The 18,242-nt window shown below is 39.4% G+C and overlaps 1 long non-coding RNA gene and 1 other non-coding gene across 2 annotated transcripts; both read right to left on the bottom strand.

The window, feature by feature from the left end:
- Positions 1 to 1,996: 1,996 nt before the first annotated feature.
- LOC111097924 lies at positions 1,997 to 14,442 on the bottom strand. The gene is made up of 3 exons (XR_005366353.1): positions 14,340 to 14,442; positions 6,770 to 6,866; positions 1,997 to 3,813 (listed from the first exon to the last, which is right to left on the bottom strand). It is a non-coding gene; the product is annotated as an uncharacterized LOC111097924 (long non-coding RNA).
- On the bottom strand, positions 5,969 to 6,075 carry LOC119874108. The gene has a single exon (XR_005367318.1). It is a non-coding gene; the product is annotated as a U6 spliceosomal RNA (small nuclear RNA).
- Positions 14,443 to 18,242: the final 3,800 nt, after the last annotated feature.

Below are 18,242 nucleotides of genomic sequence, written 5' to 3'. Positions count from 1 at the left end.
TTAAGCATAGGCATAACATATGGAGGAGAAAGAGAAATGTACTAATTTTAATTATTCATTCATTCACTTAGCAAATATTTGTTAAATGCATATTTATAGCAGAAACTGAACTAGTACTTGTGATACAAGGTTGAACAAGGTACAAAAAATGCCTCCAATATAGAATTTACATTTCAGTGTTCATGGCAATAACAAGTAGACAAACTAAAAGTAAAACAAGGTTGTGACAGATTACAAAGGAAATGAAGAGTGGTAGTAGAAGAAGCATGAGAGGGAAGGTTGGATGAAGAAAAGACCTCATGAAGATGATAAGGTTTTAGTCCAGACTTTTAGGAAGAGAAATCATTAGGTGTGAGAAGGCAGATGAGAAGTCTCTCCAGGCATGTTGAAAAGCTCTTTAAGTGGGAAAGAACTTGGCAAAATAGAACAGAAAAGAAGTGCGGTCAGAGTAGTTTAAGCAAAGAGAGGGTGCGGAACATGAGCTTGGGGAACTAAACAGGAGTTAAATCATAGAAGGTCTCAGAGGCCAGAGAATAGGGTTTGGACCTTAGTTTATTTATTTATTTTTTTAATATTTTATTTATTTATTCATGAGAGTCACACAGAGAGAGGCAGAGACACAGGCAGAGGGAGAAGCAGGTTCCCTGCAGGGAGCTCAATGTGCGACTTGATCCCTGGACTTGGGATCACACCCTGGGCCAAGGGCAGATGCTCAACACTGAACTTCCCAGGCATCCATGGGCCTTTGTTTAAATGCAGGGAGTAACAGCCAGATTTCTGAACAGAGACATATTAAGATCTGATTAATACTTTATGGCAATCACTCAATACTATGTGAAGATATATTTTTTAAAGATTTTATTTATTTATTCATGAGACACACACACACACACACACACACACACACACAGAGGCAGAGACACAGGCAGAGGGAGAAGCAGGCTTCATGCAGGGAGCCCAACGTGGGACTCAATCCCGGGTCTCCAGGATCACAGCCTGGGCAGAAGGCATGGCTAAACCGCTGAGCCACCCGGGCTGCCCTGTGAAGATATTTTAAAAACTATAAAATATAAATAATGTCTATGAAATATATTAAGTATTCAAATTTGTATTCTTGGAGGGAACAGGAGGAAAAACAAGAAGTTGAATTAGCAGGTTTTGCTCAGCTCCAACTAGAGAAAATGTGGTGTGGATTAGGCTTGTGGCAATCTATATAAAGAGGAGTGGATGGATCCCATGGATTCAGGATATATCTTGGAAATAGCTGTTGGAATTGTTGCTTGGTGGGTATGGGAGGTGGTTTAGTGAATTGCAGTAGGCTTTCTTTGTTGTCATAATTTAATGCCACAATTTATTTATTTTTTGGCCTAAATAATTATACAGCAAATATTTTAAATGCTTTTAGAAATTAAAGCAAGTGTAATTAATTTTGTTTCTGATTGCTAAAGAAATTTATAATACCTCTTGAAATCATTAACAAAATGAGGAATTACTGAATTAGGTAGTAGGTAATACTAGTTCTTTGACCATGCCTAAGGTATCTAAGAAAAAAGGAGAATGCATATATGATAATGCGTAATAAAAATCCTCCAGATAGGCAATGCCAGGAAGGTTTGATGGGATAGATATAATGAGAATGATTTTCTGATGCGGACCTATCTTTATTTAGAAATTAGATGTCAAATCTACCTCTTTGCACACACATGTGTGCTTATATGTATTTATTTATTATGTATGTAGATACTTTATATATGCTGTAGGTACTTGTATTTTTACTACTGATCAGAAAGTCTCATTGCTTTTCTGTCTCGCATAAAATTAATTTTAATATTGTTTCTTATATTATCATCCAGGATGTTTTCACTTCAAAGACCCCCCCCCCCCAGTTTTTTCAAGAAAAAAAGTCATTCGGGTCCCATGATTTTTATATTTCTGAGATCTAGTACAATATTTTCCCAGAGAATAATACCTATTGTGTCAATTGAATTGCCTAGAGATTGCTGATAAATATCTGAAATATTAGACAGTATGCTTTTTTCCAGGCATTTGTTTAAGATTAAGCAATCTTCCTTCTTGACAGTTGTACTCAAGTTGATTTCCAGAAAGCTGCCATGTGTTTGTACTTGAAGTTTCTCATTCTCTTAGTTGAAGCATTATGTATTAAGTTGCACTGTGTTTAAGGAAGCATAGAGGCTGCAAAGGTGTGTGCTCACTTATAAGGCAATTGCCTTATGGAAATACTTTACTTCCAAGGCCATTCTTTATGGATGTTGTACGCCAGGGCATGAGGAGAAAACCTCTGCTTGGAAATCTGGAAGCACCATAGAACCTGGGGTATGGAAATCTCTGTGGTTCTTCCACACCTAAAGTGATGTTAACTTGACTGATTCCTTGGTTCTTTCCATCTCTTACATTTTATTCTCAACCTGTTCTTGCTCATCCATCCTCTTCTTTTTGCTGTCAGAAACTCATAAGCTGTATCTCTTCAGGAACTCAGCTACTATCTCCATTCCTTTTCCTAATCTCGTTTTACCCTTGTGTTATGCATTCTTTCTGACCTTCATTCCCCAAATCCAGTACAGATGTACACATTATTATATGTGTATATGTACAAAGGTATACAGATATAAGAATTGTTATATATGGCTGAGTCTGTAAACAGATTGATTTCTCACACTTTCTTCTACCCCCCAACCTAAACATTGCCTTCTTTGTATTCTTTTTTAATCTCTCCTAGGATGAGGCCACACATCAGCTTTCTTTAATACTCTTATTTCTGCATACCAGCTTTTTAGCTTCTAGCCCTGGAGATTTTTATTATCATTTGGGAATAACAGAAGTTACTAGCGACGGATGAGAAGAACAGGTTTTCTAGCAACTCTGAGGAAACTGCTGAAATACAAAATCATGCTGAGGGCTGGAATATGTTCTCTGTGGATAAGAGCTATTAGTTTAGAGTTTCTTTCCTTTTTCTTCTTCGCGATAAATGTGCATGAAAAATAATGTGATATACATATATATCACATATATAAATATGTATCTGTATGTGCACGTAAATTTGAAGAAAAATAACAAACTTATTTGCTATGTAACCACAATCTAGTTTAAGAAATAGGATACTGCCTGTTTCTTTTTTAAAAAGAGAGAACAAACAAAATCAAACCTGTATGCCCTGTCTCAAAATGACCTGCCTCCCCTCTAGGGTAATCAGTTGCCTGAATTTTCTACTTATAATCTACTCACTTTTCTGTATGGTTTTATTGCCAATACGGTAAATTGGCAAATGCTCCAAATGTTCCAAAGGGAAAAGCAGTGCAAAATGTCATGTTCCCCCTTATGAATTTTCCTTCTCATGAAGACCTTTACTCTTGAAGTCCTTGCTGTCTTGGGAGTCTCTTCAAACAGGTTTCTTTCATTTGATTGGTTTTCATCTAGCTCTTCTAGTTATTCTTGGTAGGATGATTGGCTCCATATGAGTGAGTCCATCAATCCAGGGGGAGAATCTGTCTCATATTTAGCTCATAATATGAAAAGTACAGTGTCATGTGAAGAACCCTGAACCCAGGCTGGGAGGCTTCTTTCATGAGATCACATCGTAGATATTTAGAGGTTTGCTGGAGAGGGAGAAGAAAGGGTATTTTAGGCAGGTGGAATCAGGCAAAGCCGTGGAGATGTGGCCAGATGTCACTGGACAACTGCAGAGAGTTCCTCCTTTCCTGCTTTCCTCTGTCTTCTGAGTGCTGAGGCTTGACCACTCCAAGCTGTCCTAAAAGCTTGAGTAATATCCCTTTCTTTGAGTTGGAGAATCAAAATCTACATGAAAGAAGGCCAGGATAAATAGCATATGAGTACGAGTTTCACTACCAGGTTCTCTTTTAAAAACTCCCCTCTTGCTGTCTCTCTGAAGTGGACTGTCAGTGTTGTATGCTCCTGGAACAGTAGCTATAAGCCTCTTCCGCACTGTGTTCACCTCTGATGTGCAGGAGATATACTGTACTAGCCACAGGCACCACCTCACTCTACTGGGGCCACGGTAACTTACTAAGGATCTGCCTCGAGCCCATCAGTCTTGCTTCAAGGAGCTTGCCATCATGTTAGGGAGCCCAGATCTGAGTACCTGAAAAGTCAGTTCACTCTAACAGTGACTCATTAAGACTGCCTGTGTCTGGAATGGCATTAATTCCTGTGATACAAAGATGAATAGAATATGAACATGTATGCCAGGAAAGATGTACAAGCATTACCTGGGTGTAATAACAAAAAAGATAGAAACAGTAAAAATAGCTGTCAGTAGAAAATGAATAACCCATGATATCAACATTCATTGGAACAGTACAAATAAGTCAAATTAATTCACTCTGTTTGAGTATATTCACATGGGTGCATCACAGAGATGTGTTGACTGGGAAAAACACATTATTACCTTTTATATAAATCTTGGCCACACACAATTGTATAAACATCTGTACTACTCATAAGGATAACCAATATTTATACAGAACTTAATATGGGCCCTTAAAAACATTCAATGTGCATTTTATTGTCATAATAACCATATAAATTAGACTGTATTATTATGCTCATTTTTCAGTTGAGGAAACTAAGAAGTTTAATAACTTGTCCAAGGTCACACTATCAAAGCAGTGGCAAAGCTGTCTCCAGAGTCTGTTTTCTTAAATGGCAGGCTATACTGGTGGGACTTGTATTCTTTGAATAACATATTATTTCTTAAAGAGAAAGAAGAAAGACCTATAGTAAATTTGATATGATATTAAAATTTACTTTATCTCAAGTATCTCATATTAATTTTCCCTATTTTTTTATTTAAAATATGCAATGAGTTGGTCTTTTTTTTTTTTTTTGAGTTGAAGTCTTTTAAAAAAGAATTGGATTTTGTCTCTAGTAAGATATATATCCATGAAATAAAAACTGTCATGGCGCAATGTTACCGTTATAGTTACCAAAATAATTAGAGCAACTTTAATGTTTAAAAGCATTATTACACAGCTCTGGGAAATAGGTAAGACAAGTGCTTAGTGTATTTAACATATAAGCAAGCTGAAATAGAGAGTTTAAGTAAGCTGCTAAGACTTGCAGCCATTAGTTGTTGATAAGCTAGTTTTTGTTGCCTTATCAAATGATACTAACAGTTCCTCTCTTCTCATTAAGAATACTCCCAAAACGTATCAGTCATGAGAAAGTGCCTAAAAGGAAAGAAATCCAAGGAATAAGACACCAGCTCATCCATTCCTTTATAGGCCAAAGAGCATGTTTTTTTCTTTTCTCCTCCTTATCAGAAATCATGGATGAAAGCATAGGAGTAACTCGGGGATCTTTCCCCTCCCATCTCACCACCATGACCACCATCACCCCCTCGCACAGAGAAGGGGATACATGAGGCAATCTAGTCTTCAAGCTTTCTTCTCCACTTGTACTGCTTAGTTTGGTAACCAATAGCTGCATGAGGTTCCTGAGCACTTAAAATGTGGCTGGTGTGACTGAGGAATTGAATTATAAATTTTATTTCATTTAAACTTAAAAACTGAAGCATGTTGAATTACATTTCTATTAAATGCACCTTTATCAGTTTTAAGACATTTCACTTTAACATTTGCTTCATTTAAGATGCCATTGTTGCATTACAATGTGCATGTCAGACTTGCTTCCAGTTTAACACATAAATACATCACCAATCAAGTCAGATCTAGTCAGAGCTAGTCAGTGTCAGTGGATTGATTCAGTATGAATGGTTTTTTTATGCCCAGATGTAACATTGTAATGTGTTGATTTGAATATTTTATGCAAACAGCACAAGTTACAGTGATACCTACAATGCACAATTCATTTAATTCCACATTAATATGGAACTTTACCTACTCTATTACGTTTTTGTGACTTTTCCTTCCTAGTCATGTGCTTCATGGAATTGTTTGCACTGGATCATGTCATATGTCTTTTTTTTTTTTTTTTAAATATGGAACGCTTCACGAATTTGCGTGTCATCCTTGCGCAGGGGCCATGCTAATCTTCTCTGTATCGTTCCAATTTTAGTATATGTGCTGCCGAAGCGAGCACTCATATGTCTTAAATACTTCATTTTTTCCCCATAATACTGTTATTTCTCCCCGACCACCAAAAGCTTAATTTAAAAAGTATTTAGGGGTTTGTCAAAATGAGAAAATCATAAAAGACCTAATCCCCAAACCTGGCTTAACAGTCTTTCCCCTCCTCCTGTAGAGCTCTAGCAGGCAGCTGGGGTTACATAAACATAACAGGATCAGAAATCCCCACTCAGACTCTAGCAAGGGGAAGAAGCCAAGTAGCTTTACATATCATAGAAGGGGAAACTAGAAGTTTGGGGATAACAGGCATCGGTTCAGAAAGGTGGAGGAAACTCCACACTCCTGGATCTCATGGTGAGGAATAGCCGCTCCCTCCCAAAAGCTCCTTTTCTTCCTAATGAAGCTAGGAGATGGGTCTTACTCCCCACCTCTTAACCCAGATTCAATAAAAATACATGGTAGTTTATCACTTGCCCATCATCCACCCTTGTATATGCTCTAGAGCAGTAGAGAGCTCAGAATGTGTGTGTGCGTAGTTGAAGAGCTCTCAGGTATGCTTCTGTGGGCTTAACAACTTCCCAACACAAAATGAAAGTGACCTATGCTCAGTGGGATCACAAGCTGTCCTTCCCCTGCTATCTCAGTCCCAGAAAGGATATAGATAGCTCTATACATGTGGTAACTGTGCATAGATATGTGTGCAGTACCTTGGCCTTCTGACTGCTGGATACTATGGACCCAGGGTGGTAATTGTGGCAAAAGAAAGCCTTTTCTCTCCTTTTCCTTTTTCTGGATAGGGGGAGCCTAAGAAAAAAAAGGAGCAGAAAAAAGATTTTAGCAAAGACGGGAGGGGAAGGAGAACATGCTATTTACTGGCTTGGACTACATCTTCAAGTAGTATGCAACTTGTTCTCTGGCTACTCGATGGCAACTACATTGAAATCTAGGGCCATGATAATTGATCCTTGGTGATCTCATTCCATAATATCCCAGCCCTAAAGAGAATCATGGACAGAAACACTCTCCCACAAATAGTAATTTTTTATACTTATAATAGCATAAGTGGCCAGTAGTCATAGAATAAGGTAAGCATTGGTTTGGTTAAATATATGCTGGAGGTGGGGGGGTGGGGGCATTGCTTTGATGGACACTAGGCCAGACAGGGTAGAGCCTAGAAACAAGGTAGATACTGCTTAGAGATCTGTTGCATCAATCTTTCTGGGAAATAACTGGATGAGATGATTATTTCTTCCCACTGAGATGGTACCTTGATGATGGGAAGCCTCTCTATAGAGGATCTTCATTAGGCCTGCTTTGATGATATATCATTGCAGAGCACAAGACTCTCTTGGCCATCAAAATTGCAAATGTTCATGGTAAAGACACATAGTGCCTGGGGAAAAAATAGGGCAAACAGTAAGGAAGAGGCTAGATGTAGAGTAAGTGGGAAAAGAAGCAAAAGGATGGAAAGAAGAAAGAATGGATCAGGTTGTGGGAAGGAATAGTAGTGTCCTCATAATCTGCATCATCCCTCTTTTCTCTATAGACACACACGAACCCTGATTCAAACCCCCATCTCCTTGGGTATGATCAGGGCACTATAGAGCACATTGGTGCCATCTTGGCAAAAGCATGCATGGACTTCTTCTGGAGCACAAGGAAAATATCTGCATGAATGTCCTCAGGCATGGCATTGCCCTTCCTGAAGAAGGAGACTTATGTGACTTCTGTTCAGCCATGCTTGATGATAATGTGCAGACTTCATCCTTAATACAAAAAGTTTAATCATCAGAGTGGGGATATGACATTGTGATCTGCATTGACTGGGCAGCAGATCTCATTCAGGGATATCTACAACTCATACTCCACGGGTGAATCCTGTACCCTGTGCCAAGGATTCATCCTCTACTGAGCACATTCAAGCCTAAGTAGCCAATGTCACCAAATGAGTCCTCATCCTCAACCACTTCCATGTCATCTGAGTCAAAGTAGTTGAAGTAGTTGAGGGACCAGGTGGAACAGCTGCAGGAAAAGATTTTGAAGAGGTTGACAGAAGAAGGCAAAGGAGGTAAAAGGGTCCCCGTGAAAACTGTAGTGAAAGGAGATATAAAAGCCATCTGATAAATCAGTGCTGGTCTCTAGGCCAAAAGCATGGAGAGAGTAGGGGCAGGATAGTTCACCGTGGCTTTATTTCATTCTCTCTATCCTGCCCTAAATCTTATATCATGGACATACCAAAGCAAACTTCAGCTCCTAAACAGAGTAAGACAGCCTATGACCCTAGAAGGCTTTTTTTCTGCTCTTAATAACATACTTAATGATATTGTATATCTATGATTTTATTTGGTTCTGTCAACTTGAAGTCCAGAGAACCTGAGTTACATCATAAATGGAAAAGGTGGAACTAGGGAACCAGGCATGTACTTTTCTGTAAGCTCATGGACCAAGGCTATCTCAGCAAGGAGAGGAGCTGGTTTAAAAGATCTGAGTCACATGGTGGTTACACTTGGCTTTTCTGTCTTCTCTTGAGAGACAGGGAGTATACATAGAAGGTGCCTAGAAAGGGACATCCAAAATCCAGGTCAGATCCCCCACCCTTACTCTCCCTCTGGCACTGTTTCCCCTTCCCTCACTGATGACTACATGAGACAACAGGAGACTCCCAAAAAAGCAGGAGATTACTTTCTCTTGAGTCTAGAAAATTTTGTCAGATGTTTTGCGTAACACCAAGGTTGCATGATTCCAGAGGGCATCATTCATTCACATTTTACAGAATTGTGCCCCAGGAGGTGGACTGGCCTAAAAGAAGACAAGAATGAAGATCCCTGGAGTCATGTAACCTCAAGTCCTAAGTACCTAATATTGAGACAACTATGATACATAAATGGTCTGACACCTTGGAGATGGAGTGAGCACAAAGTCCTTAGGGCCCAGCTGCTAGGACCACAAATTTCTCTCTCAAACCAGCCTTGTCTGAGGGGCTTTTTAGGGAATACCTCAGTCCTGAAATTTTCCATTAAGTACTGAAACTGACTTTTCAGACTCAGGACAGAAGCCTGGGAGACTTTGCATCTATTTGGTTGCCCAGTAGGCTAACCACAAGGAACAGGTGGTGATTAAAATTTTAAATTAATTATAATGAAATAAAAGAAAAAATTCACATCCCCACATTGACTATGCACATTTCAATTGCCCAATAGCCACATGTTCCTAGTGGCTATCGTGTTAGGCAGTGCAAATGGAGCATTTTTTTCCTCATAGAAAATTCTATAGGACAATGAACTTCTGTTAGTCCCACAATCCAGAATCTCAGTTAGCCTTTTATTGCCCTGTGGTCATCAGGATTGCTTTGGGTTTCACGAATACAGAGGGAGGAGCGAGTCCTTGGCATATCCCTGCTAGCAGGAGAGGCAGGAGGGGCCAGATTTGAGCAGTCAGTGACTGGGACTATTAGGACAGAAGAGGAGGAGCCCCTTGGGGATGAGTTCTGCAGACAGCCTTTGTGAGGAAGTGGTGATGAATTCTCTAAGTTGCAGAGTCCTCTGTGGAAGTAACTTCTCTATCAAGTCTTCCGCCTTGCATTGCCACTAGAGAAAATGTCCATTTGGGTGAACAGAATCTTTTGATTATCTAGTGAGCACAAAAATGAGCTTATCTGATGGCAAAATTGTGTAGATTGTCAAGTTGTCTTTCCCATCTGCAAAGAATATACTACGGAAGATACCTATCACCTGTTCAGTGTGTCAAGAAGAAGCGAATATAGCCACATGAACTGTAGATGCAGTCCATAAATTAAAAGCACTTGACATTTTCTATAACACATCCCAATGATATGAATCATCCACTGTCCAGTAAATGGGTTATGCTGAACATTTGCATTCATTAGTTGAGCTGTCATAAAGACAGAGTGCTGGGATTGTTACTTCTAGTCCTAATTCTGAGCATTAGACACTTGGGAAACAGGCAGACTTTGCTCACGTAGCCCATAGCAGGTCTCTGCATGTGAGCCGCCATCACCATCGTTCTTCTCTCTCCGTGTGCTTTTCAATGAGTGCTAAAGAAATGCTTTAGGAGCTGGAGAAAGCTGTCAGATCCCCTGTGAGATTAAATGAACAAGCTCAACAGAACAGAAAGGCAAAAGGAAATCTGCTCAGGCAGAGGCACACTTGCTTTGGCTTGCAGCTGTCAGGAAGAGAGGAAGCCAGTGGTAAAAATGGGCTCCTCCTTCAGCTGCTTAATGATAGGATTTCCTTAGAAAAGTGTAGTTTCCTTGGGCATGCCCATTGAAACACTTTGGAGAGAATATTTCACCAAAAAGAATTTGCTTTGTCTTGAAATTGCTTCTGATAATTTGCAAACCCTCCTAAAAGAAGTAAGTGCTTTCCAGAAACTCTCACTTCTTACAGTTGCTCCTTTTACTACTGGGGCCAACCTGTGGATGTATGTATCTCTATCAGGGTATGATTGTTTCCCGTGCTTTCTGTCGACCAAGACCATTCCTTCAAAACCACCCTCAACCCCCAAGGTATACGTTCCTGCTCAGGCCCAGCAGGGATTGTAAAAGATGATGACATGAAGTATGATTTTGTTCTGAATAATCAGATTCGCACACTTTGAAACCATGTATCCCTCATAGTCACCCACATCTCATTGTCTTTTACGAGCCTCTCCTCATCTGCTATCTCTTAATGTCTATGTGCTCCAGAGACCAGTGCTTGCGCTTCCCCCTGGGTTGCCACCTCCTTCAGGGCATCTCATCCAGGCCAAGGACCTTAAATCCCATGTATATGCTGCTGATTCCTAAATTCAGATCTCCATCCCCTTATGACATCCAAATTTTAACTCCAGACATTCCTCACATAAATATGGTCCACCCGTCTCAGTTGATAGCAACTCCAGCTTCCAATTGCTCAGGCCAAAACCTTCAGAGTCATTTGTATATCATCCAGTGTGGTGCTGGTAAATGTTTCACAATCAACTCTTCAGGGAAAAAATGTATTTGTGTGTATATGTGTGTATAAATATGTTTGTGTGTGTATTAATGCAGTATGTGTTCATATATATAAATGTGCATAGGTGTGTAGCTATCTATTTGTATTTGTTGAGTTTTCTTGAGTTCCATGTTGTAAATGCTGTCATTGCAGCTGGCTTTAATGTGACCATTGTGACCACTGGGCAGAGGGAAGAAATGATTGCACAGTCACCTCTCCTAGGCTGCTATGAGCTGGCTGTAGCACACTACTGGGCACTTGCTTCCTTCTCTCACATATCACATTTAGCTCAGAACTAAATCCAATTGGCTTTACCTGCAAACTGTATCCAGACTCCAGCTTGCTCTCAGCTCCTGCACTGTGCCATTCCTGTTCAAGTCACCAGCATCTCTCATCTGAAGTTTTGCAGTAGCCCCCTAACTGATCTCCTGTGCCCCATACATTTTATTGTGAGCCAGAGGGATCCTTTTATTTTTTTTATTTTATTCATTCATTCATCAATCATTCATTCATTCATTCATGAGAGACACACTGAGAGAGGTAGAGACATAGGCAGAGGGAGAAGCAGGTTCCCTGTGGAGAGCCTGATGTAGAACTCAATCCCAGGACCCGGGATAATTCTCTAAGCAGAAGGCAGAGGCTCCACTGCTGAGCTACCCAGGCATCCTGAGAAGGATCCTTTTAAAAGACAAATCACCTCACTCCTCTGCTCAGAACCTTCTAGTACCTTCTATTTCACCAGGTGATATAAAAGCTATCAACGAGTACTGCATTCCTCCTTTATTTTTCTGTATTTTCCTTATCTTCTAATATAGTTCTTTACTGATTTATCATCCATTAATCTACTTTCCCATTCTGGAATGTAAGCTGAAAGAGACCACAGATTTTTGTCTCTTTTTTGAAGCCCCAGCTCCTACAAAAGTAAATATATAGCAAGCATTTGATATATAATTGTTGAGTGGATGCATAAATTAATTAATGAGTCCTCCCTCTTAACTGCTTTGACTTGGTTACTCCTCATCTTGCTATCCTCCTAGTTTCTGGGCCTTACCTGCCCCAACCATCATGCGTCCTGCCCCATTCGTGACCTGGATCACTATCCCTCACTGCTTGAGACCTCATGCTTGATGGGTCCAGCCCTGACACCTCCCCAACTCTCACCCACTTCCAGCTCTGCTAGTGTTGATCTGCCTCATTGCCAGCCAGAAGCTGGTATAACACATAAGATATTCCTCTTAGGCTACCTCCCAGCATAGTTTTAGAAAGCTGTTCAGGGATCCCTGGGTGGCTCAGCGGTTTGGCGCCTGCCTTTGGCCCAGGGCGCGATCCTGGAGTCCCGGGATGGAGCCTGCTTCTCCCTCCTCCTGTGTCTCTGCCTCTCTCTCTCTCTCTCTCTCTCTCTTTCTCTCTATGTCTATCATAAATAAATAAATAAATCTTTAAAAAAAAGGAAAAAAAAGCTGTTCAAAATGAATACTATACAACCCATTTGCTGTTCTATATTTGACACTATGAAGATCACTGAAAACTAATTCATCTAAACCTAATAATTTAGATGAGTGATTATACTTATGTGTTAAGGAAGTACCCATCATCACCTGGTGCAGGTACATAAAAGGGCAATCATTGGACTAGTAAGTGATCAGAGTCATGATAAGTAATATTTATTGAGCTTCTACTCTACTGTATATTGGAGACTTTGCTTTCTCTCTTTTCAAATCATATCCACTTTTGTTGACTTTGATCAAGAATTTAAACTTCTGTAGTAGCGTTTCAATCAGAATCCTTGTTTTTACTTTTTTCCCTTACAATCCTGTGTTCACACTGTAGTCTTCCTGACTTTTATAATTTTTTAAAGATTTTTTAATTTATTTATTCATGAGAGATATATAGAGAGAGGCAGAGAAATAGGCAGAGGGAGAAGCAGGCTCCCTGTGAGGAGCCTGATGCAGGACTCCATCCCAGGACCCTGGCATCATGCCCTAAGCCAAAGGCAGATGATCAACCACTGAGCCACCCAGTTGCCCCAGTCTTCCTGACTTTTAAAAGTATTTTCAAACACCGCTGAGCCTTCTTACCATACTTAATAAAATCCAGACTCATTATCAGCATCCAGTGATAATATTCAACATTAGTGGGTACTTACTATTTTCAAGCATTTGTTTGAACGCTTTATGTGTAATTATCACATTTAATGCCTTCAACAATCCAATGAGGTAGAAAAAAAGGCATAAAGAGGTTAAGTGGTTTGATCAGTGTCATGTATTTAATAAGTAGCACATTTGGGAGTTGAACCCAGTCACTTAACCACACTGCTATCCTGTTCACCACATGAGCAAACTGGCCAACTTCATCTCCTACAATGCCTTCTACTCACCAAGCTGTACTATTGACATCCAAGCTCACTTTCGGCTCCTGGAACACATGAAATGTAATATCCTTCATGGGAAGGCTCTCTTGGACCACCTAATCTAAAGTGAAAGCCTCTCTCTCGTAGCATCCTGTTCTTTGACTTGTGAACATTTATGGATTTGCTTGTTTGTTTATATATCCATTCTTTTTGCCTACCACATATTTACTTTATTCAAAACTGTTCACCTAGAACTCTTCCATTTCTTAATAGACATCTGTAGCATCCATTCATGAATTTAGTGTTCTTGAATCCTCACTACAAACCCTGAGGAAGTACTACCCTTCACTGACCAAGAGAGTAAATAACTTACTCAAGATCGAAGAACTCATCGGTGAGGGAGCCTGGATTGGAACCCCAACCTTTCCGGTTGCAGAGTATCAGCCAGTTATGCTGCTCCCAAGGTACTCAGGATTTGAGGACCCTAACCAAGGAGATTACTAAAGCAGCTGGCAGATGGGCTTGATAATCTCCTGTATAATTATCTGCAAATTTGTAAACCTTGAAGTGAAAAATAAATCCTCCCTACTCAGGTTTCTTTTGAGAGTAATGACGGAATGACCAAATGGAGCTTCATCTTGGGGGCTGCACTGAGCAAATCACAGTGCAAGGAGGCAGCTAATTGCCTAACTTGATTGCAACTGCTAATCACAGTCATAGAGAAAAAAGTGTTGGGAATTAATTAGGCAAGGACCTTCCGAACAGCAGCAGGAAGCCTCCAAGTGACCTTTATTTACAGTCAGTTAAACAGAAGTGTGACTAAAAATGCCAGGGAGCAAATCAGATTATTAATATTGATTGCTTAAAGAAAATGAATAATTTAGAAGCCGAGTCAGAATAAATATCCAGTGACAGAGATGAAAGAGCACAGCTTACCACATTTCTAACGTTCATCCGTCATGCAGCAGTGTCCCCCGCTCGGAAACGGAGAATTTTCACCCTCACAAAGCACAATTAGTTTCATGACCCAGCATGATTGCCACTAGGAACTGTTCTCATTCAGCCAAGCAGGGGGGAAATCCAGGGTGTTGAACTAAAGCTTTTGTCAACACTTTGCATGGTAAACTAATTACAAGTTCACGGAAGGTTTACTTCCCAATTTTTATCAATACGTCAACCAAAAGAAGTTGGATTGCATTTTCTGTACTTACGGAGCAAAGCTCAAGGGTTTGGGTTTTTGATGAGAGTATTTCTTTTGTGGTGTATATTCGACAGAGGTTTTCAACAGGAAGGGCAAAGGTCGCAGATTGCTTATAAGTAAAGATTTTTCAGAGGCTATCTCCAACTTCTCATAAAAGTGGTCTTTTATATACTTGAGTCAGTTTTATACCATCCTTCCCCAGCCACATGCCTCTCCCCTAACTCCATCTGCTGATAAGACAGATATAGAAAATTTATTTATAGCAAGATCTTGAATAGGTACTTTTGAATTACAAGTTTTCTTTAAGCAGCGATTTTTGAGATTCTGAAGCCATGCTGAAAAGTTTAAGTTATACTTAAAGTTATACCCTCCTCTACCTGGAAATACTAATTAAATGTCCTGGTTGGGGGTGATTGCAATAATTATGATGTTTTAGGGCAGTAGATGTTAATAGTTTTGCTGAAGTGGAAACATTTTAGAACTACCAGTGGTGGAGAATCCAGGCATATTTACTTTGGATAGGGCTCAGCGAAATTAAGCTCTGTTGCTATCAGATTAATGTAGCAAATTAACTAGCTGTGTTCAAGGCAGCCACAATTTCTATATGACAGTAAACATAATTTGTAAACCAATCAATAAAGCAAGTCAAATCACTCATTTTCTCTATCCAGCCTAGGCATTAGTATTCATTTATGCCTATACTAATTTATGTCATTCATATTATGTATCAACTATAGATATTAGCATTATCTCATACACATATATATAAGAGAAATAGATACTGAGATGAAATGTTTTCCAATTATATATACCGCGAACAGAATTGAATAGTCTCCTTTTTTTCCATACAGTCATTTGAAGTACATCCCCTAAGTTCTTAGCCTCAGAATATCAAAACGTATCTCTGGACAATCTCCCCCACGTGTTCCATTCCCTACAGTTTGGAAGGGACCAAATGCAAGCCTCGGTGAGGGCTGAGATCATTTCACAATGAATTATTGACATGCATTGATCTCATTTTCTTGCCTGTTAGACTTCCACAAACATCGTCCAGCTAATTGGTCTGACAGACCCGAGGTGAGACCCAAGCCCAGCACACCTGTGTTCTTCTAGTCAAGATGATGGGTACTAAAGGTAGGAAGGTTGCACCCAGCATGGCTGATGTCTCCCAATCTGTCTAGTTGTTGATTTCAGCATTGATGAGGTGTCTGCCAAACATGAGGGCATTCTCACTTCTCTGCTAGAGATAGAAGTTCACAGTCACAGTGGTCCTATTCTAAAGGAACTGGTTGATTGATTGTTTCACAGTAACAGGAATTACTACCACTTTTGACCTGTCCAGGGGGCAGTGAGAGGAAGGTCATCCAATCATGCATCTATCTTGTTATATAGACTTTTTTTTTTCTCATGAGAATTTAAATTAATATAGCATTCCTGGTGGAGGGATAAAAAAGTCATGCAAAAATCAGCCTCTCAATCGTCCACGGTCAAACACGAGTATGCCAGCACTGCAGACTGGATCATCTTCTGATGGAGAATTCTCCTTCATTTGGTACAGTGCAAGGAAATAGAGGCCAGTAAAAGATTTGTTTTTGTCCTAACAAATGTGAAAAAAAATCTTTTATAGGCTATGTTATACCATTTCTAGTATTGTTTCCTGGATATCTTAAATTAGTATGTTATTCTTTTAAAAACATGCAAAACTGATGCTCACGGGAGATGCAATGGCAACAAAATGCAGAGAGCTTTAATTAAATGCCAGCATAAAGCCTTAATCACATTTAATGTTAAAGTAATACAGTTTTTATTGAGGTGTGCTAAATGGTTCAGGTGGCTGGCAGGTGGGTTACCACAAGTCATTAGAATTGTGAGGGGATTTTTATGGGCTCTTGTTTGTGTCTAGATGCTAGCACACTGTGGCAAACTTCTCTCCCCAAAGCAATTTTCATTTTTGAAAAAAACCAGCCATGCAGAATTATGGGATCTCTTTCAGATTCCAGAAGCCTACCTAAAATGGGATTAGACCGTGCGTTAAAAGTGGAACTCACCTTTTCTGATTCCTTTTCTCTTTTCAGGCAACAGGAAGAAAGGCAATAATATGCAAATGTGCATCTTTTAATACATGAAAGTTAACATTAACTACATGACTATATGATATTCATAGATTTCTTCCTTTTGCTACTACAGGGTGGTTATTTTCATGTTAATTGTATGTCATTTCTAAAGGAGGATGCCTGAGGGCCTTACATGCATGTTTGCCCTATTCCTCCCCATAAGCAAGTAATATGATTGCAATAATTCCTGATATCAGACTATAAAAGCAGCATCTTTAGAATTTGTAAGTGTGCTGTTTTTATTTTATCCCTTTGTTTATACACAGATTAAAACATGATCCCCCATGGCTGCAGCCTGTAATTGAATAGAATGTTCTGAGGCTGCCACAGAGCTATGGAGCAATGCTTGAGTGACTTCAGAACACAGTCAACACCTGAAGAATAAATTTTCCCCTTGATCTTTCACCGTGGCCTTGACTTTTTTGATAATGTTGAGAAGACACAATGAAAATGATACTATTTAATGAGCAAGAAACATAACTAGATACTACATACTGCCTGCTGCAATATACTCACAGGAAGTGGGGGTGGGGGATAGTTTCATATAATTAATTTCATCTTAATTTGCTTAGCTTTCTGTAGAAGATCATCAGATTGAAACTGCAATATGTTTGTCTCTTTTATCCCCCTGAAGTCTCAGCATAATTCAGAATGAGGCAAAAGCGATTCCTTTGCACTTTGCATGCAAGTCACAGTTTCCTTATTGGGTTCCAAAGGATCCCTGGTCTCCAAGCTCCGATACACAGCTGCCACTGCATATGTTGCTGCTGAAAAGTAAAACTTGCTGAAATAATCATTCCCTATGTTTTTAAGAGGCTGTGTTTAAAGTACTACTTGACACATCTCATTTCTTTAGGGAACTGGAATTCGAATTCAAAAGCAAATGTAAAACAGAAGAGCCAATAAGAAATAAGGTTTCTTTTTCTTTCCATTCAGTGTTGACTATTATGAACAACCCTTAGAATCACTAATAATCAGAATTCTTTTGAGCCCGAAGCACTGTATGTACTTTAGTTTCTCAAATGCATAATACAAATATAAATTAACACCATATAGTGAATAAAGAATATGGATGCTTTTCCATATGCATGATTTTAAAATATAAATTTTCTGTACACACACACAATATTGGCACTACTTATGTTTGAAACCATTAGAGGCTTTATTATCCTTTTTCCTTCTAAGATCTTGCTCCTGATTATTTCTAGCACCTTTTCGAATAAGTAGCTAAAGTAGAAAAATAATGTTTAAGCTGCTTTACTAGCCTCTAGAATCCATACCAGTTACCCTTAGATATGAGGGAACAAGTGAGATGCCTCCACATAGGTTGAGATACCTCTAATCCTAGATGTCCATGGACTTCTACTTCTATTACATGTAAGTATGACAGTAAAAAAACATAGCTGCCAAGCAGTAATTTGCAGAGTTAACACGTAGAAAGAACTATTTGCACACAGCCAAGATCTCCATAAATTTTAAAGGTGGGTTGCTGTGAGAAAACATTTCTGAAAATAGAAAGCTTGG

This window comes from Canis lupus, chromosome 11, assembly GCF_011100685.1.
Source record: "Canis lupus familiaris isolate Mischka breed German Shepherd chromosome 11, alternate assembly UU_Cfam_GSD_1.0, whole genome shotgun sequence".
Lineage (NCBI taxonomy): Eukaryota > Metazoa > Chordata > Mammalia > Carnivora > Canidae > Canis > Canis lupus.
Note: the sequence above shows the minus strand (reverse complement) of the source record. Positions and strands in the feature narration are given on the sequence as shown.